Source organism: Dermacentor andersoni, chromosome 2 (assembly GCF_023375885.2).
Source record: "Dermacentor andersoni chromosome 2, qqDerAnde1_hic_scaffold, whole genome shotgun sequence".
In the NCBI taxonomy this organism is placed as follows: Eukaryota; Metazoa; Arthropoda; class Arachnida; order Ixodida; family Ixodidae; genus Dermacentor; species Dermacentor andersoni.
In genome coordinates, this window is record NC_092815.1 from 1935439 (window position 1) to 1959353 (window position 23915).

At 45.9% G+C, this 23915-nt stretch overlaps 1 long non-coding RNA gene across 1 annotated transcript; it reads right to left on the reverse strand.

Annotated features, from left to right (window-relative positions):
- Nucleotides 1–3922: 3922 nt before the first annotated feature.
- On the reverse strand, nt 3923–22475 carry LOC129387899 (uncharacterized). The gene is made up of 3 exons (XR_008615050.1): nt 22350–22475; nt 11678–11788; nt 3923–3965 (listed from the first exon to the last, which is right to left on the reverse strand). It is a non-coding gene; the product is annotated as an uncharacterized lncRNA (long non-coding RNA).
- Between the last annotated feature and the right edge of the window lie 1440 nt (nt 22476–23915).

Consider the following 23915-nt stretch of genomic DNA (forward strand, 5'->3'; position numbering starts at 1 on the left):
GGGCTGTCCAGTTCGAAAATAGTAGCGGGCTTTCCGTAAATGACTTTGTAGCATTAGTTGAGTGCTACCTCTCTTCCACCTACATTTGTTTTAACGACAAGTTGTTCGTGCAAAAACATGGTATTTGCATAGGCTCCTGCATAGCTCCAATACTTAACGAAATATTTTTAGGCCAATTTGACAAGCACGTGGCAGTGTGCATAAGAGAGGAAAAATTCGTTCTGAGGTGTTTTAGATATGTCGATGATTTTATTGTGTTTGTGAATGTTGATGACGAGAGCGAGAAGCCTCAGGTTCTAAAAAGTGTTTTAGAGATTTTCGGTGATTGTTCTGGCAAACTAAGGTTCACGCATGAAGTGCCGATGAACGGGTGTCTCCAATTCCTCGAGCTGTGTTTGTACCTTGGCACAGGGCACATCTGCTGATCTTACCAGCCACGCACAAAAAAGGAAATTTTAGCATATAATTCGGCTCACTCAAGATTGGTTAAGAGGGGCATTGCAACAAATTGCCTGCGTGGTGCTCTCGAAAAGTCTTGCCACCATAGAATTGAGGTTAGTTTGCAGATGCAAGTGCTCCAGTTGCAGAACGCCGGTTTTCCGAAACATATCGTGAAGACTGTGGCGGAATGCCTCCTGAAAGAAATCGGGGCAGGTGGACGCCCTGGCGTGGCAGCCGAAGAAAGCTGCAAGAAGCTGAAGGGTAGAGCTATTCCGTACGTGCACCAGCTATCGCACCGGCTGAGAAAAGTTGGAGAGAAGTGCAGCATGGACGTGATGTTCACTGCCCCCGAAAATCTGGTGCGCAAGTGCAAAGCCGTTAACGAAAAGAGAAAACCGGTCTGCGCCATAAAACATGAATGCAAGTTTGTACCCTGCATTGTTGGGGTCGTATACCGCATACCTCTCTCTTGCGGTAGATGCTACGTGGTACAGTCTGGCCGCTGCCTAAATGAACGGCTACGAGAGCACCGAACGCCGGTAGATTCATTAGCGGGGGGCGGCCATTTGGCCAAGCATTGTGAGCGGTGCAGGTGCGTGCCTGCGCTTGGTTCCACGTGTGTGCTTGGTAAGGGAAGCACAAGGTGGGGGCACGAGAGTTGTGAGGCATATCACATTGACAGGGAAGGGGATAACTGTGTCAGCACGACATCACTTGCCTTGTCCAAAAAAAATGTACTTACTGAATAGTTTGCCACATTTTGATTAGATTGTGCTTGTACTGTTTTAACTCTGTGTGCGCATGCACCACCGAAATGTACATATGTACCTTCTCTCGCAGTAAAACCTCAGTTGATGTTTAGCGCTCGTCCTGTCGTCTTCTCTGTGTGTGTCCCTGTTATTTGCGCTAGCCTTTTGATTAATGATGACTCTCGCTTAGGTCGTGACTGAAGTGCTTCAAATTTTGTTTCCTTACGTGAACAATCGAATTGGGGAACAAGCTTGATAGACATTTAGAAGACTGCCCAAGGAACAATTTTCTGCAGAAGTGATAAAATATGCATGGTGTTATAGTACTGGTTAGCATTCTTAAATTTTGATCTGCATTCTGCAAACCTGTATTACCTCTTCTTTGTGGCCATTAACCTGTTATATTTGCGAAGATGTTCTTGTATGTGAAAGCTTTGTGTTGACCCACACTTGGTATGTCTCGTATGGAGACAGCAGTATATGTAAATAAATAAATAAAATAATAAAACATGCATGGTGTCACGCGCGCACGAGCAAACATGAACGCATCTCTTTCGATGAGCTCGGAAACTCGCTGTCAAAACGCTGGATTGAGGAGGCGTGGCAGCAGCAGCGAGCGAATTGACCTTCGTGCTGCGTCTCGCACCAAAGCGAATTAAGCTGCCAAAACACAGCGTGCGGCGGACTCTGTCCCCGTCGAGGGCGGGCGCGCACGACTGCCTCAGCCACCAGGGGTAGAACGCGACCCCCTCCTTACCGTCGCCCCGGAGCCTTGAGCGCCACAGAAGACAACGCGCTTCCTTGGCCTCTTTCTTTCGTGCGTGAGATCGAGCCGCGATTGCTGGCTCGCCCTCGCAAGCTTTCACTCGCACATACAGCAGGCGGCACGCGGCAACGATTGTATCGACCTTGGACTTGTACGGAAACTAGGGGCGACGGCCGCAACGCTCTTGCTGGAGTGGTCACATAATTGCTATCGTAATAAAATACAAGCGTAATTAGCGACATTTATCTCACAGCTGAGCGCCGCTCCAGCGGCCCACACAACCCAGCACCGAAGCTCCTTCCATTGCGATCACTTCGATTGTGATTTCAACGGTGGAGGTAGTGTGCGCAAGCGAGCTTATGGAGTGTTTTTTTCTCGAACGGCGCCTTTCGATCATTTGAACTTCAACGCCGCCAAGAGAAATTGGATCAACATGTGCTTTATATGTGGATTTTTACCTTTTACTTCTTTAAAACACCAACGCGGTCTCTACGCTTTATATGAAACGATGGTGGTGTACTAGTTCCATAATATATTGTGTGAAAGGCGCGCTTCCTCATACTACAAAAAGGCTTAGTAAAGCATCTGGCTTTAATTTCTTTAGGCCGTGATGCCGAAGGGTTTGCCTTTCAAATTGGTCTTCGGTTAAGTGATCGTAAGATAAATAAAGTAAGATTTGGTATGGCACAACTTCTTGAGAAAAGATACAAGGCACGGAAGAAAATATACACGTTGTGACATTTCACAAATAGTTTCGAAAATAAGAACGATTGATATGTCCGCGGGCCGTGTGCATGGGCATAACTATTTTATCAACTTCGAACGTTGAAAATTGTCGAAGAGCAGCTTAAATTTGCACGACATCTTTGAACCGAATATAATTTAGGCTGTGTTTAGCAGATGTCTTCATTCTGATTTATTATGGGCGCAGATATGGCGCACTTAAGCTATAGCTGCCGTTATTGCGCCTAAGCACCGTAACTGCCGAATTTGGTAACAACCCCTCAAATAAGTATACGTGCCCCAATGCGCGCAACATAAAAGCTAGACCTGCACCGCGAGTAGCATGAACAGCGAGGGCTCAAGCGCTGAGAACTGCCATTTTAGTCTCAAGTTTGTCAGCGGAGTCCAACTCAAAGAAAAAGAAAATACATCTAGCAATGCGCGTCACTTCAGTATGCAACACGCGTCACTGAACGGTGGTTCGAACATATCGTACTAAGCAGTTTAAGCGCCTGCGACTATGCGCAGGCGTTAAAACTGCGTCACTTAAACACGCAATCCACCGGGAATAAGATGCCACAACTTGAAGTACTTTTCGGACAGTTCAACGATGTTTTCGACGTGATTATGTTCATAGAAACATGGTATGCCGGAGATGCCAATGTCCTAGGTCTTTCAAGCTTTAATAATTTTCTTTTGAACGAAACTACCATTCGTGGAGGGGATGTGTACCTCATGGTTAAAAAACGCATTATGCGTGACGTAATATCGGAATACTCTTACGTCAACATTGACTGCGACATTTTGTCTTTGTACATGAAAGGAACCGTAATAGCGGCTGTATACCGTCCACCAAATGGGAACGCTCGAAATATTGTTTTTCTTTTCTTGAGATTCTTCTAGCCTTCGCAGGTGAAAATAAAGACAACATTATTTTAGGGGAAAACTTCAATAGAACATGTTAACAGACACTAGTATGAAGAGAGAATTGGAACAGTTAATCTTCTCGTATGGTTGCACCAATGTCATTACGTCTCCCACCAGGATGACCCTTTCATCCGCTTCGTTACTGGACTTATTTATCACAAATATGCACACTTCCCCTATAAATACAGGTGTTATAAGTACAGATATTAGCAACCACAGTGCGATATGCTTATGTATAAGGAAACAAAAATTCAATTATATGAAAGCACCCATCCCGCCCCGTATTTTTCAAGGAAATGACACCAAGGAATCTTACCGACTTTCGACGAAGGATAGAACGCTTTGATTGGAGCATCATACTGCAATAAAAATATGCAGAGGGAGCTTACAATTTATTTTTGGACAATTTTTTTAATATATATAAAGACTCGTTTCCATATAAGCGACTTCGGACATGAAAGAAACTCCGCAAGCCCTGGATTAGTCCTGAATTACTTAGTAAGATCAAGGCAAAGGAAAACTTGTATAAGAATTAAAAAAAAAAAAACGTGATCCCGAGTTATTAATCTAGTTTAAGTCGTTTCGGAACAAATTAACAAAAGAAATAAGATCAACAAGAAATCACTATTTCCGTGAACTGTTTTCCGCATGTGCCAAAAGGACAGACCTAACATAGAAAATGCTAAATAAAACGCTCAATCGTAAGCCGACACAAATGCCATTGACAAAATTACTTTAAGCAATGCAAAACTATCAGGCAAATGACTATCTGATGCATTTAACGATCATTTTGTCAAAAGAACCACAGATGATTTCGATCGCGAAGCGCTCAGTTATGTCGACCATACAAGCAGCGACTCCTTTTTTCTGAATCCTGTATCCGATGAAGTGGCAGCAGTTTTTTTAAGCATGAGCAATATAGTGCCAGCCGCGATGCAGATGGTATAACTATCAAACCCAGAAAATACGTTTCAGAACTAATAACGCCATTTCTAACACATATATTTAAGTGATGCTTATTAGCAGGAGTGTTTCCAAAACGAATGCAAATCGCAAGAGTAGCAGTCATACATGAAAAAGTGAGTAAAAATGACATTGGAAACTACAGACCCGTATCAATATACTCGTTTTTTCAAAGGTACTCGAAAAAGTAATTCTTTGCAGAATGGAAAATTTTTGCCATAAATATAACATACTGAACTCAGCACAGTATGGCTTTCGAAAAAGCTGGTCTATGGAATTAGCTCTCCAACAACACAAGGACGTCATACTAAAATCATTTGAGCACGAACAGGTGGCTATATGAATATATTGTAAGGAAGACGAGGAACGTGCGCGCAGTCAGCAGCATCGGCAGCATCAAGCGCGCAGCAGAGGTCCGAGCTCGGGGACTGTGCTCTGTGCATCGTAGAACCGGCGGTCGCTACGAACCCCAATAAACCTCCTTTATAAGTGGTGGAGGTGCTGGGTAACGTTCCACTCTACCATCCTGGAACTCCGTTCTCGGACGCTACCCTCTGCCATGCCGGACGCCGACCAGCAGACCCTTCCATCGCCACCCGTCCCTTGCGCTGGCACCGTTCGCCAGCGGGAGCCTCCCATCTTCAGCGGAACCGACGACAACGACGTTGAAGAGTGGCTGTCGTCCTACGAACGGGTGAGCGTTCACAACAAATGGAATGACTCGGACAAGCTGGCTTACGTGTCATTCTACCTCGTGGGCGTGGCCAGTCTCTGGTTCAGAAATCATGAAAGGGATATCCGAACGTGGTCGGCGCTTAAGACGTCGATTACAGAAGTATTTGACCGACCGGCCGTCAGGAAACTCCGAGCCGAGCAGCGTTAGCGTACACGCGCACAGGGCACGGGTGCGACATTCACCAGCTATATAGACGACGTTCTCGATTTGTGTAGGCGCGTGAACGCTGCCATGACGGAAGCGAAAAAGATCAAGCACGTCATGAAGGGAATCGACGATGACGCGTTCCAAATGCTTCTGGCCAAGGACCCGCGCACTGTTGGCGACGTCATCAGCTTGTGCCAGAGCTATGATGAATTGCGTAAGCAGCGAGCTCTCACAAGGCGACATCCCACACCAAATGCGGCATCACTCTGCAGCCTTACCACCAGCCCAGAACAAGCCTCCCTGATAACGCAAATCAAGGATTTCGTCCGCGAAGAAGTCGCACGACAGCTATCTCTGGTGTCCGTCACCCAGGAGTCTGCCAGCACTTTGCCGTCTCATATCGGTAACGTGATCCATGAAGAGGTCGCGGAAGCGCTGCCGGCTGTTCACCAGCAGGATGTCGTGGCTACACCAGTCACTTATGCTACGGTTGCTACAATGGCCCCGCCGAGCGCCGAGCGCCCTATGTGCCGCCTGATTCAAATGCGCCTTACGGACCTTTCGACCCATCACCATCTCGCTCCCAGACTGATCGCTGTCCTCGCTTCGAACGCCTCCGGTCACCCTCCCCACGTCGTCGATCGCTTTCCCCTATGCGTCGACGACCCGTCTCTAACGAAGAGGGAAACTAGACGACGCAGTTCCTGAGGCAAGAACTGCGCAAGTGTCGACATGCCGAAGTCCTCCTCCTTTACCTGCCAATGTCATTGATGTACTTATCGAAGATGTCGCTACAGTCGCCTTAGTCGATACCGGTGCCGCTATTTCAGTTATGGATGCCAGGTTTTGCCGTTCGCTTCGTAAAGTGACGACGTCTCTGTCTGGATTGTCGCTCCGAACGGCGAGTGCTCAACCCATTCACTCTACCGCTGCTTGTACTGCCCGTGTGATCATACAGGACGTTTTGTACGCGATTGAATTCATAGTTCTTTCATCGTGCTCCCACGCCGTTATTCTAGGATGGGATTTTCTGTCACGTCACAATGCCATCATCAATTGCGCTCGGGCTGAGATTGAACTTTTCCACCTTGGTGACCTGGCCTCGGTCGATGCTCATCCTGCCGCTAAAATTGTCGTGAAAGAAGACACCTGTATCCCCCCGTGCTCGTCAGCATTCGTACCAGTCTTCTGTAGTACCATATCCGATGGGACGGTCTTCTTCATGCCCTCTCATCACTTTGTTACCCGAAAAGCGCTTCCTTTGCCCTTTGCAGCTCTTGACCTTGTCGCCGGTGTGAGCACGATGCCCATTTACAATCATCTTTCATCGCCGCTATCACTGCTCCGCCGCAAATGCCTTGGCTACGTCGAGTCGGTCGATTCAACACGAATTGTCTCCGTCCTCGACGAAGTGTCTTTTACTGCCGCGCATGAACTGAGTGCCCTCTCCGTACCAGACTCAACATCGACTGGTGTGTTCAGCCCATTCATTTCTGAAGATCTGACTCCTTCGCAGCGATCTCAACTTGTCGCAATCCTTCAGCACTTCCGCCTTTCTTTTGACGTTGCGCAAACCTCTCTTGGCCGTGCATCGACAGTCAAGCATTACATCGATACTGGCACTCACTCACCCCTCCGACAAAGACCATATCGCGTGTCCGCTACGGAACGTCGCGTCATTGCAGACCAGGTCGATGACATGCTCCGTCGAGGCGTCATTCAACCTGCCCAAAGCCCATGGGCCTCTCCCGTGGTCCTCGTCACAAAGAAAGATGGTTCCATCCGCTTCTGTGTTGACTTTCGGCGGTTGAACAAGATCACGCTGAAGGACGTCTACCCATTACTACGCATCGATGATGCTCTGGACTGTTTGCAGGGAGCCGAGTTCTTTTCTTCGCTGGATTTACGGTCAGGCTACTGGCAGGTTCCGATGGCAGAGGCTGATCGCCCGAAAACTGCCTTTGTTACACCAGACGGCTTGTATGAAATCACCGTCATGCCGTTCGGACTTTGCAACGCACCTGCTACGTTCGAAAGAATGATGTATATTGTTCTGCGTGGCCTCAAATGGAAAATATGTCTTTGCTATCTTGACGACATTGTGGTGTTCGCCCCTGATTTCCCAACACACCTGCTCCGCCTCCAGCACGTACTCACTTGCTTGACCAACGCCGGGTTGCAACTTAACTTGAAGAAGTGTAGATTTGCTGTTCGTCAGCTAACAATTTTAGGCCATGTCGTGTCAAAGGAAGGCATTCGCCCGGATCCCGAGAAGCTACGTGCTGTTACTGCGTTCCCAAAACCTACTACTATGAAAGAGCTACGCAGTTTTATCGGCCTCTGCTCTTACTTCCGGCGATTCGTTCGAAACTTTGCGTCAATTATATCGCCTCTCACGCAGCTCCTTGGCGGCGCTAGAGATCTCTCATCATGGTCTCCAGAGTGTGACGACGCATTCACAACCTTGCGCCGTCTTCTCACGACGCCACCCATTCTTCGCTATTTTGACCCACAAGCGCCAACCGAAATCCATACCGATGCAAGCGGTGTAGGCCTTGGCGCTGTGTTGGCACAGCGTCAACCTGGCCACCCAGAATACGTCGTCGCATACGCGAGTCGCACGTTAACCAAGGCGGAGACCAATTACAGCGTTACCGAAAAGGAGTGTTTGGCCATTGTGTGGGCGCTTGGCAAGTTTCGCCCATATTTATACGGCCGATCTTTTGACGTAGTGACCGACCACCATGCACTATGTTGGCTGTCGACGCTCAAAGATCCATCCGGCCGCCTTGCCCGCTGGGCATTGCGAATCCAAGAATACGACATCCGCGTGGTGTACCGTTCCGGGCGAAAGCACTCCGACGCTGACGCGCTATCCCGATCACCGCTTCCCCCGAAGGCCAGTGACGACTCCCCCTGCGAGTGCACATTATCCTCTCTGGACGTTGACACTATCGCTGCTGCACAGCGTCCCTGGACTGCATCTCTGCTCGACCTTCTCTCGGATACGTCGAAAGTTCCAGCGTCACGTACGCTTCGGCGCCAAGTGCCTCATTTTGCGATTCGCGACCAGCTACTGTATCGACGCAACTATGCCCCAGAGGGACGCACCTGGTTACTCGTCATTCCGAGAATCTTACGAGCAGAGCTCTGCTCCTCGTTCCACGTCGACCCTCAGTGTGGCCATGCGGGAGTCTTCAAGACCTACGAAAGACTTCGCCACCGCTATTACTGGCGGGGAATGTATAATTTCGTTCGAAAGTTCGTCCGCTCTTGTCATGAGTGCCAACGCCGGAAAGCGCCACCGCACAATACCGCCGGTGAACTCCAGCCTTCACAATGCCCATCCCGACCCTTTGATCGCGTGGGCATAGATCTCTACGGGCCGCTTCCGTTGACTCCAACAACTGCTTGCTGAATGCGCTATTGTTCATCGTAAATGCACTGCTTACCATCCACAGACTAACGGTACCACGGAACGCTTTAATCGAACTCTTGGTGACATGCTCGCCATGTATGCCTCACCTGATCACTCTAATTGGGACCTAGTTCTTCCGTTTGTCACCTACGCCTACAACACCGCGACTCAGGCCACTACCGGATTCTCACCCTTTTACCTTCTTTACGGCCGTCATCTTTGGCACACCATCGACACCATTCTGCCCTACCGGCCGGACCCATCTGAATGCCTGCCGATCTCGGAAGCCGCCAGACAAGCAAAGGAATGTCGCCAGCTTGCCCACCGATTCACCTCGGACGACCAGAACCGCCAAAAGGCCGTTCACGATGCCCAGAACTCGACTCCCACTTTTCTCCCGGGCGCTCTCGTCTGGTTGTTAGTGCCACACCACTCGCCTGGGCTCGCTTCAAAACTCCTTCCGAAGTACGATGGTCCATACCGCGTTCTCTAGAGAACATCACCCGTTAATTATCTGGTTGAGCCGCTAACGCCACCGTCCGACATGCGACGTCGTAACCGCGAAGTCGTTCACGTTCAGCGTCTCAAGCCGTATCACAATTCTACCATCCTTCCAGAAAACTAAGTCGCCTGGATGGCTCCTTTATTTCCGCGGGGCCATTGTAAGGAAGATGAGGAACGTGCGCGCAGTCAGCAGCATCGGCAGCATCAAGCGCGCAGCACAGGCTCGAGCTCGGGGACTGTGCTCTGTGCATCGTAGAACCAGCGGTCGCTGCGAACCCCAATAAACCTCCTTTATAATATATAGACTCCACAAATTGATTCGACCACCTAAATCACACATTATTATTGAAGAAATTAAAATTCTACAGCTTCCGTGGTACTGGATTAACATTGCTGAAGTCTTATCTATAAAGTCGACGTCAATATGTCAGCGTAAATGGCCATTCATCAGAAGTAAAACCTTTCTTATCTGGCGCCCCGCAAGACAGTATTTTTGGTCCAATACTGTCCAACTTATACATTAACGACATTATTAATGTAGACAAAACCGCCAAATTCATCATATATGCTGACGACACCACATTAATATTTTTCTCATACATCACCTTTTCGTCTCACTACAAGAGCAAATAACGCCCTTGACGAACTGAGCAAATGGACCAAGTGCAATGCCCTTAAATTTAACACAAATAAGACTACAGCTATTCTTTTTCGCCCAAAAAACAGTAATATATATACTTCCGAGACCATTAAGTACAATTCAGCAATAGAGATAGTTAACGCGTATAAAACACTTGGGGTTATCTTCACAGAAAAAATGACCTGGACGATCATATCAAACATATAAAATCAAAATTATCGGGAATGGATCGATTATATATATAACCTTTATTTATGAGACCATACTACCCATTGAAGTTCAAATAATTATTTATAACTCGTTATTTTACTCGCATATTAACTATTGTCATCTTGCATGGGAAAATACCACTCTAACAATCTACACACACAGTCGATGCCTTGCAAAAAAAGATTTTAAGAAATATAGATAATGTCTCCTTTGATCACCCCTCCACAAAGGAGGAGGAGGAAAAATGTTTATTGAGCTCTAGAAAAAATTGGACGACGCTTAAGCTTCGCCTTCAAGAGTGTAACGCGATAGCGTTATCGCACGCCGTTCGCACCGCCTACTCAAACGATCTACGCCACCCAAACGTCGCGGTCGGCATAGATAACCGGGCCGCGGCGCGCCATGAAGGCGGACGCGATCATGGGACGAGTGGCGCGCCGCGTGTCGGGGCAGCGCCGTACATTGCGAGGAGGGGGTCTTCTGCGTTTGCCGCAAGATGGCTCTGCGTGTGCGCAGAAGAAATGTAGCGGAAACGTACTTCGCTACTCGTGAAACTACGACTTCTGTAAGTTACATGGTCATAATTACCGATATACACCGCAGTATAACTTTCTACGGCGCGTTTCTAAGGCAACACCGCATTCATTAGAGGCGATTTTGTCGCGCTTTGAAGGAACGAACTCGTGGCTGAGTGGTAGCGTCTCCGTCTCACACTCCGCAGAGCCTGGTTCGATTCCCACTAGCCCATCTTGCAAGATGTTTTTTATTTATAAAGTGCCTTCTGGGATTTATCGCTCACGGCCAACGCCGCTGACGCCGACGACACCGGCTTTTCTGCGACACGAGCTCCTTAACGCTGTCGCGTTAAAATTTGATGAATTTGATGCTTAGATGGTCTTTGGTCTTCGTCTTTCTCTCTCATATTTAGTCTTTCCTGTCTTCTTTTTTCTTCTGATAACTTCCAACATTCCTGGCGGCGAGGGTTAACCTGGTGTGCTATGACCTACCTTGGTTATAACATATGTGGTTATAGCGACGACGTACAGTTGGCATGGTAGGGCTTGTTTCACCACATACCTTGCCTTGTCCCCTTGTTGGGCTCGGTGGTGGGTGACTGGCATCGTCGCTGAATACTCAACATATTTCATGGGAACTCCCAACCCCTTCTCAACTGATCGTCTGGCGGTGGAAATGTAGCATCGGTGCGCCCCCTTTTAAAAGGGGGCGCACCGATGCTACATTTCAGTTTTCTCTCAAAGCCACTCAGACTTTCCCGAAATTTCACGTTGTACACAGTGATAAACCTGACAAGAAGGCAAAAACGATTTCGCCATTCATTGTGGCGAAGTATCTCACAGAGACCATTGGAGGCGGCTATAAAATCACCAAGCTGGCCAGTGGCGACTTATTACTCGAATTAAAAGACAAAGCACAACACGACAAGCTAACGAACCTTGTAGAACTTGGAGACATCCCCGTCAGTGTAACAGCGCACCGAAACATGAATACGGCCAAAGGCGTAATTTCTGACCTTGACTTGATGGACTTGACCGAAGAAGAACTCCTGGAAGGATGGAAGGATGAAAATGTAATAAACGTACAAAGAATAAAGATCAGACGGGACAACAAGGAGCTGCCAACTAAACACCTGATAGTTACCTTTGGCTCTAGCACGTTACCAGAGACATTAAAAACTGGATATATCAAAATCAGAGTACGACCATACATCCCCAACCCGCGACGCTGTTTTAAATGCCAGAGGTTTGGCCACGCTTCCCAGAGCTGCCGAGGGCGGCTAACATGTGCGAAATGCGGCATCAATGATCACTCTGCAGATGACTGTAAGGCTGAGCCCCGTTGTAGTAATTGTAACGGTGACCACCCTGCATATTCTCGATCATGCGCAGTCTGGAAAAAAGAAAAAGAAATAATTACGATAAAGGTAAAAGAAAACGTAACTTTCAGAGAAGCAAGACAACGCATCTCACCAACATTTGCACAGAGCACATCTTTCGCCGAAGTGGTACGTCGCGGGGCAGTACCACAACGGCACTTGGCGGACGCCAGTGCCACGCATAGCGAGAGTGCGGCAACGCCACCCGCCCCCACGGTGGGAGCAGCGAAGGCTGCCCTACCTCTCCCGAATTTGTCCACAGTGGAGGCCTCTGCTGGTACTGGCACCAGTCAGCCCAGCGCCGAGGTCAAGACAAGCCCACCAACCACCAGGATGGTGGGCTCCAGGGCCTTGTCTTTAGAGACGAGGCTTTCGCGGAAAACACACCGCCCGCAAGAGCGTGTGTCCAGTGCCTCTCAAGAGGCCATGGACACAACACCCAGTCAGAAGGCGCAGTTGACGCCTAAGGAGCGGCGCGACGTTGTCGACCGCTCCAGGAAAGAAGGGCGCTGTAAGCTAAATCAAGTTCATTCTTTTTGACACATAGCACAACATTTATTTTAATATGGATACACTAATTATTCAGCGGAATATCAGAGGCCTGCTTTGCAACCTCGATGATGTCCAAGAAATCCTTAAAGAACTAACTCCAAAAGTGCTGTGTGTCCAAGAGATTCATTTGAAATCTAAACATAAACACTTCCTTCGTCACTATGTTATTTTTCGGAAAGATCGCCACGATGCCCTCGCATCATCTGGCGGTGTAGCCATCATAGCTGACAAATCTATAGCCTGTCAACACTTACGGCTACAAACACCCCTCGAGGCAGTGGCCGTTCGTGCTGTACTTTTAAATAAACTGATAACCATCTGCTCTTTATACTTACCGCCGCATTTTCAGCTTCACAAACAAGAATTCCAAACATTACTAGATCAGTTACCCGAACCATATCTTGTGCTTCGAGATTTAAATGCACATAGCAACCTATGGGGCGACTCGCACTGCGACGCGAGAGGTCGCCTGATTGAACAGTTCTTTTTTTCTTCAGGTGCATGTCTTTTGAATGGGAAGGAGCCCACGTATTACAATCTGGCCAACAAAACATACTCCTCAATAGACCTTAGCATTGCATCTCCTACTCTTCTACCTTACTTTAAATGGAAAGTTATTAAAAACCCATACGGGAGTGACCATTTCCCTGTAGTTCTAAGCCCACCAATGTGTAATGAATGCCTTCCACAATTACCTCGCTGGAGAACGGACTCAGCTGACTGGGAAAAGTTCAAAAATCTTGCTTCTTTACGCTGGGACGACATGTGTGCTTTAAGCATAGACGCTGCGGTTGAGTATTTTACGGTTGTTCTCCTTGACACCTCCTCCTGTATCCCTGTAACAAGTGGATTGTCCACAAAACGCCGTCTTCCGTGGTGGAACGATGAGTGTCGAATAGCGCGAAAGAAGCAAAATAAGGTATGGTGTTTACTTCGGGATTCTCCGACAGCAGAAAATCTAGTCAATTTCAAGCAGGTCAAATCCCAGGGTCGGAGAACGCGGCGACAAGCTAGAAGAGAGAGTTGGAGAAAGTATATATCGGGCATTAACTCATACACTGATGAAGCAAATGTTTGGAATAGAGCGAATAGAATAAAGGGTCGACAGCCTTACTCGCTGCCTTTGCTGAATACTCAAGGCGACAGCATGGAAGATCAGGCGAACTTTCTTGGCACACATTTCGAACAGATATCTAGCTCGTCGCACTACTCTGAACCATTCAAAAGGTATAAAAGACAAATAAAAGGAAAACCACTAGACCGGAAAAGCACAAAATACGAGGCATACAATAGACCTTTCTGCATGGCAGAGCTTCAGGCAGCCCTAAACAGCTGCAACGAATCTGCCCCCGGTTCTGACCGCATCCTATATGAAATGCTAAAACACCTGTCGCCTGAAACACAAAAGACCCTTCTTTGTCTTTACAATTCTATATGGTCGTCCGGCCACATTTCCTCTGCTTGGAAAGAGGCCATCATAATTCCTATATTGAAACCGGGTAAGGACCCTTCTTTGGCAAATAGTTATAGGCCTATAGCATTGACGAGCTGCTTATGCAAAGTTTTTGAGAAGATGGTAAACAGTCGCCTGGTACATTATCTAGAAATAAACAAGAAATTAGATCCATATCAATGTGGCTTCAGAGAAGGTAGGTCAACGACAGATCAGCTTGTACGCATGGAAATGTATATGAGGGATGCGTTTGCCACAAGCAGCTTGTGTTATCAGTGTTTCTTGACATGGAGAAGGCGTATGATACTACGTGGCGCTTCGGGATCCTTCGGGATCTTTCTGCAAGGGGCATTCGTGGCAACCTGCTGAGTATAATTGAATGTTATCTCTCTGACAGGACATTTCGTGTTAGAGTTGGCAACGTACATTTTCGACCATTTATACAGGAGACAGGTGTACCGCAGGGTGGAGTACTGAGCTGTACGTTATTTATTGTTAAAGTGAACTCCCTCCATACCGTATTGCCTCGCACACTCTTCTACTCCGTCTATGTGGACGATGTACATATAGGGTTCAGGTCATGTAATGTTAGCATTTGCAAGAGGCAGCTATAACTTGGCTTGACTAGATTCTCAAGGTGGGCGGACGAGAATGGTTTTAAGTTGAACCCCCAAAAAAGCACATGTGTCTTATTTTCAAACAGGAGAGGTGTACTACCACAACCAGACATTAACCTTAACATTAACCTTAACCTTAACGGCGAAAGATTAACTGTTAGCCCTGAACACAAATTCTTAGGTGTTATCTTTGACACAAAGCTTAACTTCATTCCCCACTTAAAATATCTTAAAGAAAAATGCCTGAAGACCATGAACTTCCTCAAGCTGCTCTCTCGAACAACTTGGGGCAGTGACAGGAAGTGTCTGATTAGCCTGTATAAGAGTCTCGTACAATCACGCCTCGACTACGGAGCCGTGGTGTACCACTCCGCAACAGAGACTGCGCTAAAGATTCTCGACCCAATCCACAACCTCGGTATACGACTGGCGACAGGCGCCTTTAGAACGAGCCCTGTTGAAAGTCTCTATGTTGAGTCCAACGAATGGTCCTTACATCTACGCAGAACATTCCTAAGTTTATCATATTGCACGAAGGTAAAAATCAGACACCGAACATCCATGCCATTCCATCGTTAGCGACCTCTCCGCTGCCAGACTTTACCGTAACCGCTCACTTATTAGAACTCCTTTGAGCCTGCGCTTGGAAGCAATGGCAGAAAAAACAGACATACACTTCCCAGAAAATATTCTAATGCCTCTCACTCGCCTTCCACCGCCTTGGGAATGGCAGACCATGGAGTGCGATATCTCTTTTGCTGCAGTAACGAAACATGCAGCTGAGGCACACGTACTCTCACACTTCCTCGAACTCCAAGCGAAGTACTGCTGTGCCGAGTTTTATACAGATGCTTCCAAGTCATCTGCTGGTGTTGCGTATGCAGCTCTTGGGCCATTCTTTTGCATCTCCGGGGCTCTAAATCCCAACACAAGTATTTTCACAGCTGAAGCGTACGCGATACTCTCAGCTGTAAAACATATCAGACAAAGAAATCTCAGTAAGGCCATTATTTTCACAGATTCATTAAGCGTAATAAGGGCCTTAATGAGTTTTCGAAAACATAACCCTGTTTTTAATGAGCTATACACACAACTATGCCTAGCCCTAATGTACAACCAAAACATCGTCCTATGTTGGGTACCTGGCCATAGGGGCATAAAAGGTAATGTAGCTGCTGACGAAAGAGCAACGTCAGTCGCCTTTAATGAAACGGATGTGAATAGACCCATAGCAGCAACAGACCTTAAGCCCTTCTTACACCATAAACTGAGGAAGTACTGGCAGGATCAATGGGATAATGCAGTATTGAATAAGCTACACGTTATCAAACCAAAATTAGGGAACTGGATAACTGAAAGAACAGCAAGACATAAGGAAGTGCTTCTGTGTAGATTAAGAATAGGACATACGTACGCCACTCACCCGTACCTTTTGACGGGAAGCGAACCTCCGACATATACCAAATGTGGCAACAGGCTTACAGTTATTCATGTTCTTATCCAATGCACTGAAATAGAGGCAGAAAGGAAAAAGTACTTCCCCTCCGCTTATTTCCAACACATACCGTTACACCCAGCATTCTTTCTGAGTAACGAACCCCTTTTTAATTTTGAAATTGAAATTGAAATTGATACTGAAGTTTATTCAAAATAGGAAAGTACACAGGAAATGTTGTATAGGACATCTGGATCCCTAGCTCAAGGCTAGTTGGGATGCATGCTAGTTATTAATTCACCATATTAACATCAATACGAAGAAGTATAAGTAAGTCATATATATACATAAACATTCATTTAAAACACAAGGCAGGGTACGTGTATTAGCTACGAGAAACCCACAGAAAGGAATTTGTATTTAGTAAATTATACACTGCAAGTGAAAAAGGTAAACATGTGTACACCATCCAGATGAAAACTATGCAGATAATAGTAATGAGTGATAATGAGATTTCACTGATAGTGAAAAACATTTTGCTTGTTTTACTTCTGTTGGTAAGCTGTTCCATAGGAGTGCTCCAGTGTTGCTTAACCTTCGCCTTCCATATACATTATGCATTTTTGGCAAGAGAAAATTTCCCTTAAGTGCGCTGCGTGTATTGCTTCTGCAATGTAAAAAATTTGATACACTCAAAGGACAGTTAGTGGTTATGCTGTTATGAGTATGCAATAGAGTTTTAAGATTCAGTAATAAATTAAAAGGCAGTATACTTAAACTTTGAAACAGCCTTGAAACTTTGAAACTTTTGGAACAGTTTTAAACTTTTTAACTGAAACTGACACCTTAAATGTAATTTGGCCAGGCTACTGGTAGCACGGCCTCCACCTGGAGGTCGTAGCTGCAATGAAACCATTTTTTAGAGCACGTGCCTCCCAGCCCTTGCTTTGAAGGCCTTGCTGAGGCACTAGTGCTACAGCCATTACATATTTTACTGATCATCCATATCTCGTGAAACATCTATTTTCATCGCAGACACGATCAATCACTGTCATTTTTTATACTTGTATTTTACGCACTTCGGAGCGAATAAATTTTAGGCCCTTTTACAGCCGCATTGCACCATATGTATATTTTCCACTTTTTAGCGAATATTTTTAGGCCACTGTGCAGCCGTGTATCATATACTCCCCACAATCAACACTCACATATCATTGACAAGCACGGATCATCAACTTGGCGCTCTTTGGCCACATCTGGCCCTTGCGCCAATAAACTCTACAAATCAATCAATTCCATGTCCCATTCTGCGCACCAGCATTCAATGTGGCTGAGAGTTCACTGTAATAGCTTATGATCTTCATGGCAGGTTATTTCTTGAAACACAATAGAATCGTCCGCAAAAAGTTTAATAGACACTGAGCCAGGGATTACTTGCACTAAATCATTTATATATATAAGAAATAATAATGGCCCCAAAACACTCCCCTGGGGAACACCGGATGTAACGCTGAGCATCCTAGATACACTAGATTTGATTTCAACAAACTGCTTTCTATTAGTTAAATATGCCTGAACCCTATTGATAAGATATAGCGGCAAGCCTAGGTTATTTAATTTTAGAAGTAGTTTACGCAAGATTAAAGTGCGGAACCTTATCAAATGCTTTAGAAAAAATCCAACAGAAGTATATCAATTTGCCCAGAACGATCTATAGAGCTGCTAAAAAGTCGTGAATGGTTGTTAAAAGTTGTGTCGTCGTGGACATTCCCTTCCGAAAGCCGTGTTGGCAAGAAGATAAGATGTTATTATCTGCTAAAAAGCACTGGATATTGTGAGCCACAATGTGTTCTAGTAACTTGCAACAAACAGAAGTTAATGAAATCGGCCTATAATTATAAATTATTGATCTATCTCCTTTTTTAAATATGGGGATAACGCGTGCAATTTTCCAGTCGTCCGGAAGTCCGCAACTACGCAAGGATGCATTAAAGACCTTTTCCAAGAAATCGCTTATCTGTATTGAATAGCGCTGTAAAAGTGTGTTTGGGATTTGATCTGGTCCTATACTCTTTCTGGTGCTTAACTTCCTTAACATAATTAAGACACCTTCCCTTGTGACGATAGGAATGTCCATATCATCAAGGATATAGCGGGTTGGGGTACGTAAGCACTTGAAGGTTAGAAAACGCTCTGAAAATAAATATTAAAAGTCTGCGATATTATAAAGCCGTCAGTTTCGAATTTCCCGTTCAGTTTAATTTTATTTACCGTTTCATTGCCTTGACTCAGAAATCTCCAAAATTTAGCAGGATCATCTCTAATGAATGCAGGGAGAGTGACTTGATAGTAATATGTCCGCGCTTCATTTACTTTAGTTGCCAAATTTCTTTTCAGTTCATTAAAGTTCTCGGGTGTTACGTCTCTACGCTTTCTAAGTCGCTTGAGTCTGCGTTTAATATGGATAATATCCCTAGAGATCCATTGGTTCTTACGGTTCTTACGTACCTTCCGGAATGGGACATATTGTTCAATGGAGAATATGACTGCCGTTTTAAATTGTGCCCACGAGGCATGAACATCATCATGTGTACTGTGGTTTAGTGCAGTGTCTAAGTAATCTGTGATAGATGTATCATCAGCGCAATCAGTCATTAATGCACACTGAATGAGTACTCGAATGCCCTGCGGACCTTCGATAAGACCAAGAAAAAAACAATAAGCTGTGATCCGACACACCAGGTTAAGTACTAATAACACCATTTAAAAACATATCACGTAGAAAGAATAAGTCCAAGACAGCACTGTTGCGCGTAGGTTCACAGACAATTTGATCAAGGTTCAGAGCTAACATTGTGTCTAAAATAACATCACTCGATTTAGATTGCCCGTAAACTAATTTATCCCATTTAATAGCTGGAAGGTTGAAATCGCCTATAATGATCACGTGTCGTGGGTGGTTTAGAAGAAGATGGTCGTAAAGTTGTTAAAGGAATGATTCTGACATTTCAGGGGCTTTATAAACAACACAAAGCATAAATGTAACAGCATTAACAGTGACGTTCAGAAACAGGCTTTCGAGATCATTACTCTTGTTTGTCAGACATACATCAATACCGAGTTTAGAAATAACAGCAACTCCTCCGCCACGTGGGCCTCGATCACGCCTGTGTATCTGATATCCGGGCGGAATAACTTCATAATCGTGTACGCCATCATGCAACCACGTCTCAGTGATAGGAACCACATGAGGGTGGTGCCCCACGGCGCCTTTCGTGAATATCTCTATGCTACTGGGCTGTTTGTTATATGCCTAAGCAGCGATTCTGCTAGGCGTCAGCAGCCATCGCCTTTACGCAGCTGTATCGATGAAAGCAGCTACAACAGAGAGATAAGGGGCGAGTGACGTGGACAAACACAAGCCCGGACGGTCGGTGCTTTTGTCTGTACCTATTACTCGCCCCTTGTTCTTGCTTTGTAGTCATTCTCATTATGAAGTACTAGATGGCCTTGTTCACTCTCGTTCGAACACGGCTTGAACTTTGTGACTCGTATAAAGGTCCCTGTCATTTTCATGTTTTGTATCTATTATTGCTAAATCATACACAGAAAATACTAAATCATGGTATTGCATTGGCGGCTCCAAGTGGCTTTGTATGCCATTAAATACTGCTTAGAATGTTTCCTTTGTCTTTGCTAATGATTACTATTTTATTTTCTTTTTCAGGGAGTCTGATTCCTTAACGCTCGGACATTCTGCATTTGCTGAGATTATGCCTCCTTGCCATCTATTCTTCTTTATTAAATCCTTAAGCTGTATTTCTGCTCTAGCAGCCCACAGAATGTTTAGTCGCCTGTCATTTCTTTATAATTGTATGTTTGGTAACATAAACATAGATCTGCCTGGCAGTATAAAATCCCTAACAACACGACGCACACGCCATGGCCATGAATTTGCACTAACCCCAATCTTTGCCCGATCAAAATCTTTCAAATTCAGTTATTTTCCTAGAACTGTGGAAGATTGGAATTCATTGCCGTCTGATATTTTTTGTTCCACTAATTTTCTCGCTGAGTTGGAGTGTCACCTTCTCTATTAAACTTTCTTTTTCTTTTTCCTTTTTTGTTTCCTTTTTTGCTTTTTGTTGCCTGTTGTTTTGTGCATTCATGTTGGATGTAACGCACGCCTGCTTGGGCCACCACATTGGCCTGCAGTATTTTGACATAAATAAATAAATAAAATAAATAAATCCTGCAAAGATGCTCTGAATATTATATATAAAGAGGCAATTGGGGTATCTACCTGTGTTATCAAACACATTTCTGAAAATTCCCTACGTGGTGGCCGAAAGAAACCGACATTACCATAGGCGGGGTTTGCAATGATCCTACAATATTCGAACTTTCGAATACGAATAGAGTACTGCACACACGAACTACTCGAATTCGCATTCGAAAACATTCGTTATTTTCTAATAATAGGACCTGACAAAACATATCGCAACAACTGATATTTAAGTATGGTTACCGTCCTCCGTGTGATCAACAAGGTATCACCCGCCGCGGTAGGCCAGTGACGATGGCGTCGTGCTGCTCAGCTTGATATCGCGCGTTCGATGGGGGAGAAATGCAAAAACGCTGGTGCACTTAGACTTAGGTGCATGTTAAAAAACCCCAGTTGGTTAAAAGGTTCTCAGGAAACTGCGACTACGGCCTGCTTCATTATCGTATTCTCGTTTCGCCACATAAAACCCCAGAAGGTATTTAAAAAAGAAACAGAGTATCACAAGTTAGTAGAAGTGAGACAACGCCAAAGTTTCCGAAGCAATGCGGTTGTTTTCGGTTTCACGGCGGAAGCCTACATGATTACCTGTGATTTTTGCTTGTAGTCAGTCTTAGGGTTTTTGGAAGTCTAGTTTTGTAGCAGTTAAATTTCCTCTTTTGCGTTATATCTCGGATGATTTCCCTACAATGGGCCATTTTACATGCATTTACGCCAAAGTACCTCAGCAGCTTTTTATTCCCCACTCTTCTTTATCTTCTTTCGGCAACCATTTATTTAACGCGCTGTGGAACGCCAGACATAGAGCAGCCATTGTTTCTTGCAGAGCTGTTTTTTAACCAAGCCCTAAATTTCTTGAGCGTCTGTTCGAGCGGTTTATTTTAATGACAATAAACCATCTAGTGTTGACGATCTGCCTTTTTTTACGGCGCGGCGGCGCATGAGCTCTGCTCTAGCGGGTCAGTCGCTAAACGTTTCGGAAGGGTCGCGCGTGCGGCCAGGTGGCCCGATCTCCTGGGAACGACCCCCACAAAAAAAAAAAAAAAAAAAGGAGACGCACTCAGACGCTCGTTGCTGCTTACACTCGTGCGTGTACCCCGTTGAAACTCCACTGGTAGCTCTACGTCCGCGTGGTGCCGGAAGCGGACGTAGCGCAAGCCTTCAACTCCACTTAAAAAAAAGAAAGTGGCCCGGGCTTCGTCCGGACCACGGAGTACAGGTGCAGTTCCTACCATTGAGTGGTCCGGACGCACCGTGAGCCACTCAGATGGCGCCTTTCATTGATGGCTACCAACTTTAACGAACGTACCCTGCGTTACAATTCGGGGACACTTAAAAACAACATGTTGCTGACGAAGTCTTTGTGCAGTATCGGCGCTCACTTGCTGGTGGTGCCACCGCGTGCCTGACTGGACGTATATACTCGGTTAAGGCGCGGTAACACTGGGTCAATACAACACGACAAGACGCTCCACACAACGACTAGCCAACAATTCAGCACAGTGTGCCGCTGAGACCGATTTATCATACCAGGCTGACAACGGCGCTAACGACGAACATGAGCTTTTGTACTGCGACAGACTTTCTTGTCGACGGCACCGATAAAATCAGCATGCCGATCATCGTACCACCTGATGTTTGAGATTAGATTGAAGCGCACATAAGACAGATAATGAAGTAGACAAGACGGCGCTTGTCTACTTCCCCGTCCCGTCTTATGTGCGCTTCAATCCAATTTCAAACATGAACGTAAACCAACTAGCCCAACTGGCCATCCTACTCCATTGTTTCACCGAACCCCGCGCGATCGGCTGTCGAACCGACAACGCGATAGCCGCAACGCTTTCGCTTGTAAATATAAATAATTCCTCTCAAAATGAGTCAAAACATACCTGCGAAATTGAAATGCACAAGCTTCGACCCTCTCAAGCCGTGCACATAATGTTTGAACCAACGTTGATCCTGTTCAGCGAAGGTTAGGCCTGGCCCCGTCCACTTCGTGCACCCGCTACCGGCGGACCTGCACAGAAAAGTGAAAAGTAAGCAGTTAGGACGAAGAAAACTGATTTTATAGTTAAGCTCTGACCTTAGCGATTGGAAATGAACTACTCTTCACTTCGCAAGGCGCGTACACAATAAGCGGCAAGCGGCAACACAGCGTCGTGCGAATCAACATCTGTACGTCACCGTTCCCGTAGGCTGCCAGTCGCATCAATACGTAGATGGGTGGGCCTGTGTGTTGTCATGCTGAGATGTACTGTTTACCTCTGCGTCTAGTGCGAAACAAGAGACGGTGTATTCGGTACAATAGCATAAACAATCGCCTCTCTGTTTCAACGATGGCATCCGCGTTTTGGCCAGAGAGTAACACGCGTCCAATAAATGGGCGCTGATGCGAGCGCAGTTTTCTCTAATAATGCTTTATGGCACGCGCAAACTGTAAGTATGATGAAGTTAAAGAAAAGCGAGAATCAATAACACCAGCCGTTAATATGTGTGTCTGGGCTCTAGAACACGGTTGTCGTCGCTTAAGTGGCTCGGCCGCTCATATTGACTCGTCTCAGCGGGGAACCAAAGCCGCTCCATACACGATTTCGCCGACCAGATTAAGTACCACCAACATACCCTCCTCCTTCGTGCTCATCGCTCGCACACCCCCTCAGCTTCCGGCGTCAAGCGGAACTTACGTAGTCCCCACTTCTGGTTTCAAGCGGAAGCGACGTGCGAGCTTGCAACGAACGAAAATTCAAGGACCGCAAATTGCGTGAGCGGAAGTGGGTTGAACGACGAATCAAGGAACGGCGGCGCGCATAAAGAATTGGCGCTACTTAGCAAACGCGGGCCATGGCGGCCGCATTTCGATGGGGGCGAAATGCGAAAACACCCGTGTACTTAGATTTAGGTGCACGTTAAAGATCCCCAGGTGGCCGAAATTTGCGGAGTCCTCCACTACGGCGTGCCTCATAATCAGAACGTGGTTTTGGCACGTAAAACCCCATAATTTAAAGAAAAAGAAAAACGCGGGGGTGGTGCGTGGCTGGAGGGTCTTTTAGGTGGAACAACGCGGCTAATATATATGCGCAGGTATGTATGTTTTGTTATGTTTTTTTTATTGATTTACAAATACCGTTATCCCATGTTATTGGGACATAGCAGAAGTGGTACAGAAGGTTTCACATGGAACTATATTATTAAGAACGTGCATGATTACAAATGTGAGAGGGAAAATTAACACAGAAAACGGTACAATATCATTCGGAAAATACATGATTAGGTAATTCTCGCAGAAAGTGATCAACAGACACCATACGCAATGTGCCATCTAAATCGTTCCATAGTTACACTGTGAAAGGAAAGAAAGAAAATTTGAAGCAGTCTAAAAACGGCATAAACGGCACGATATTAGGCGATCTAGTACGGCGAGTGACACGTGCGGAAGAACTGGTGAAAGAAAAAGA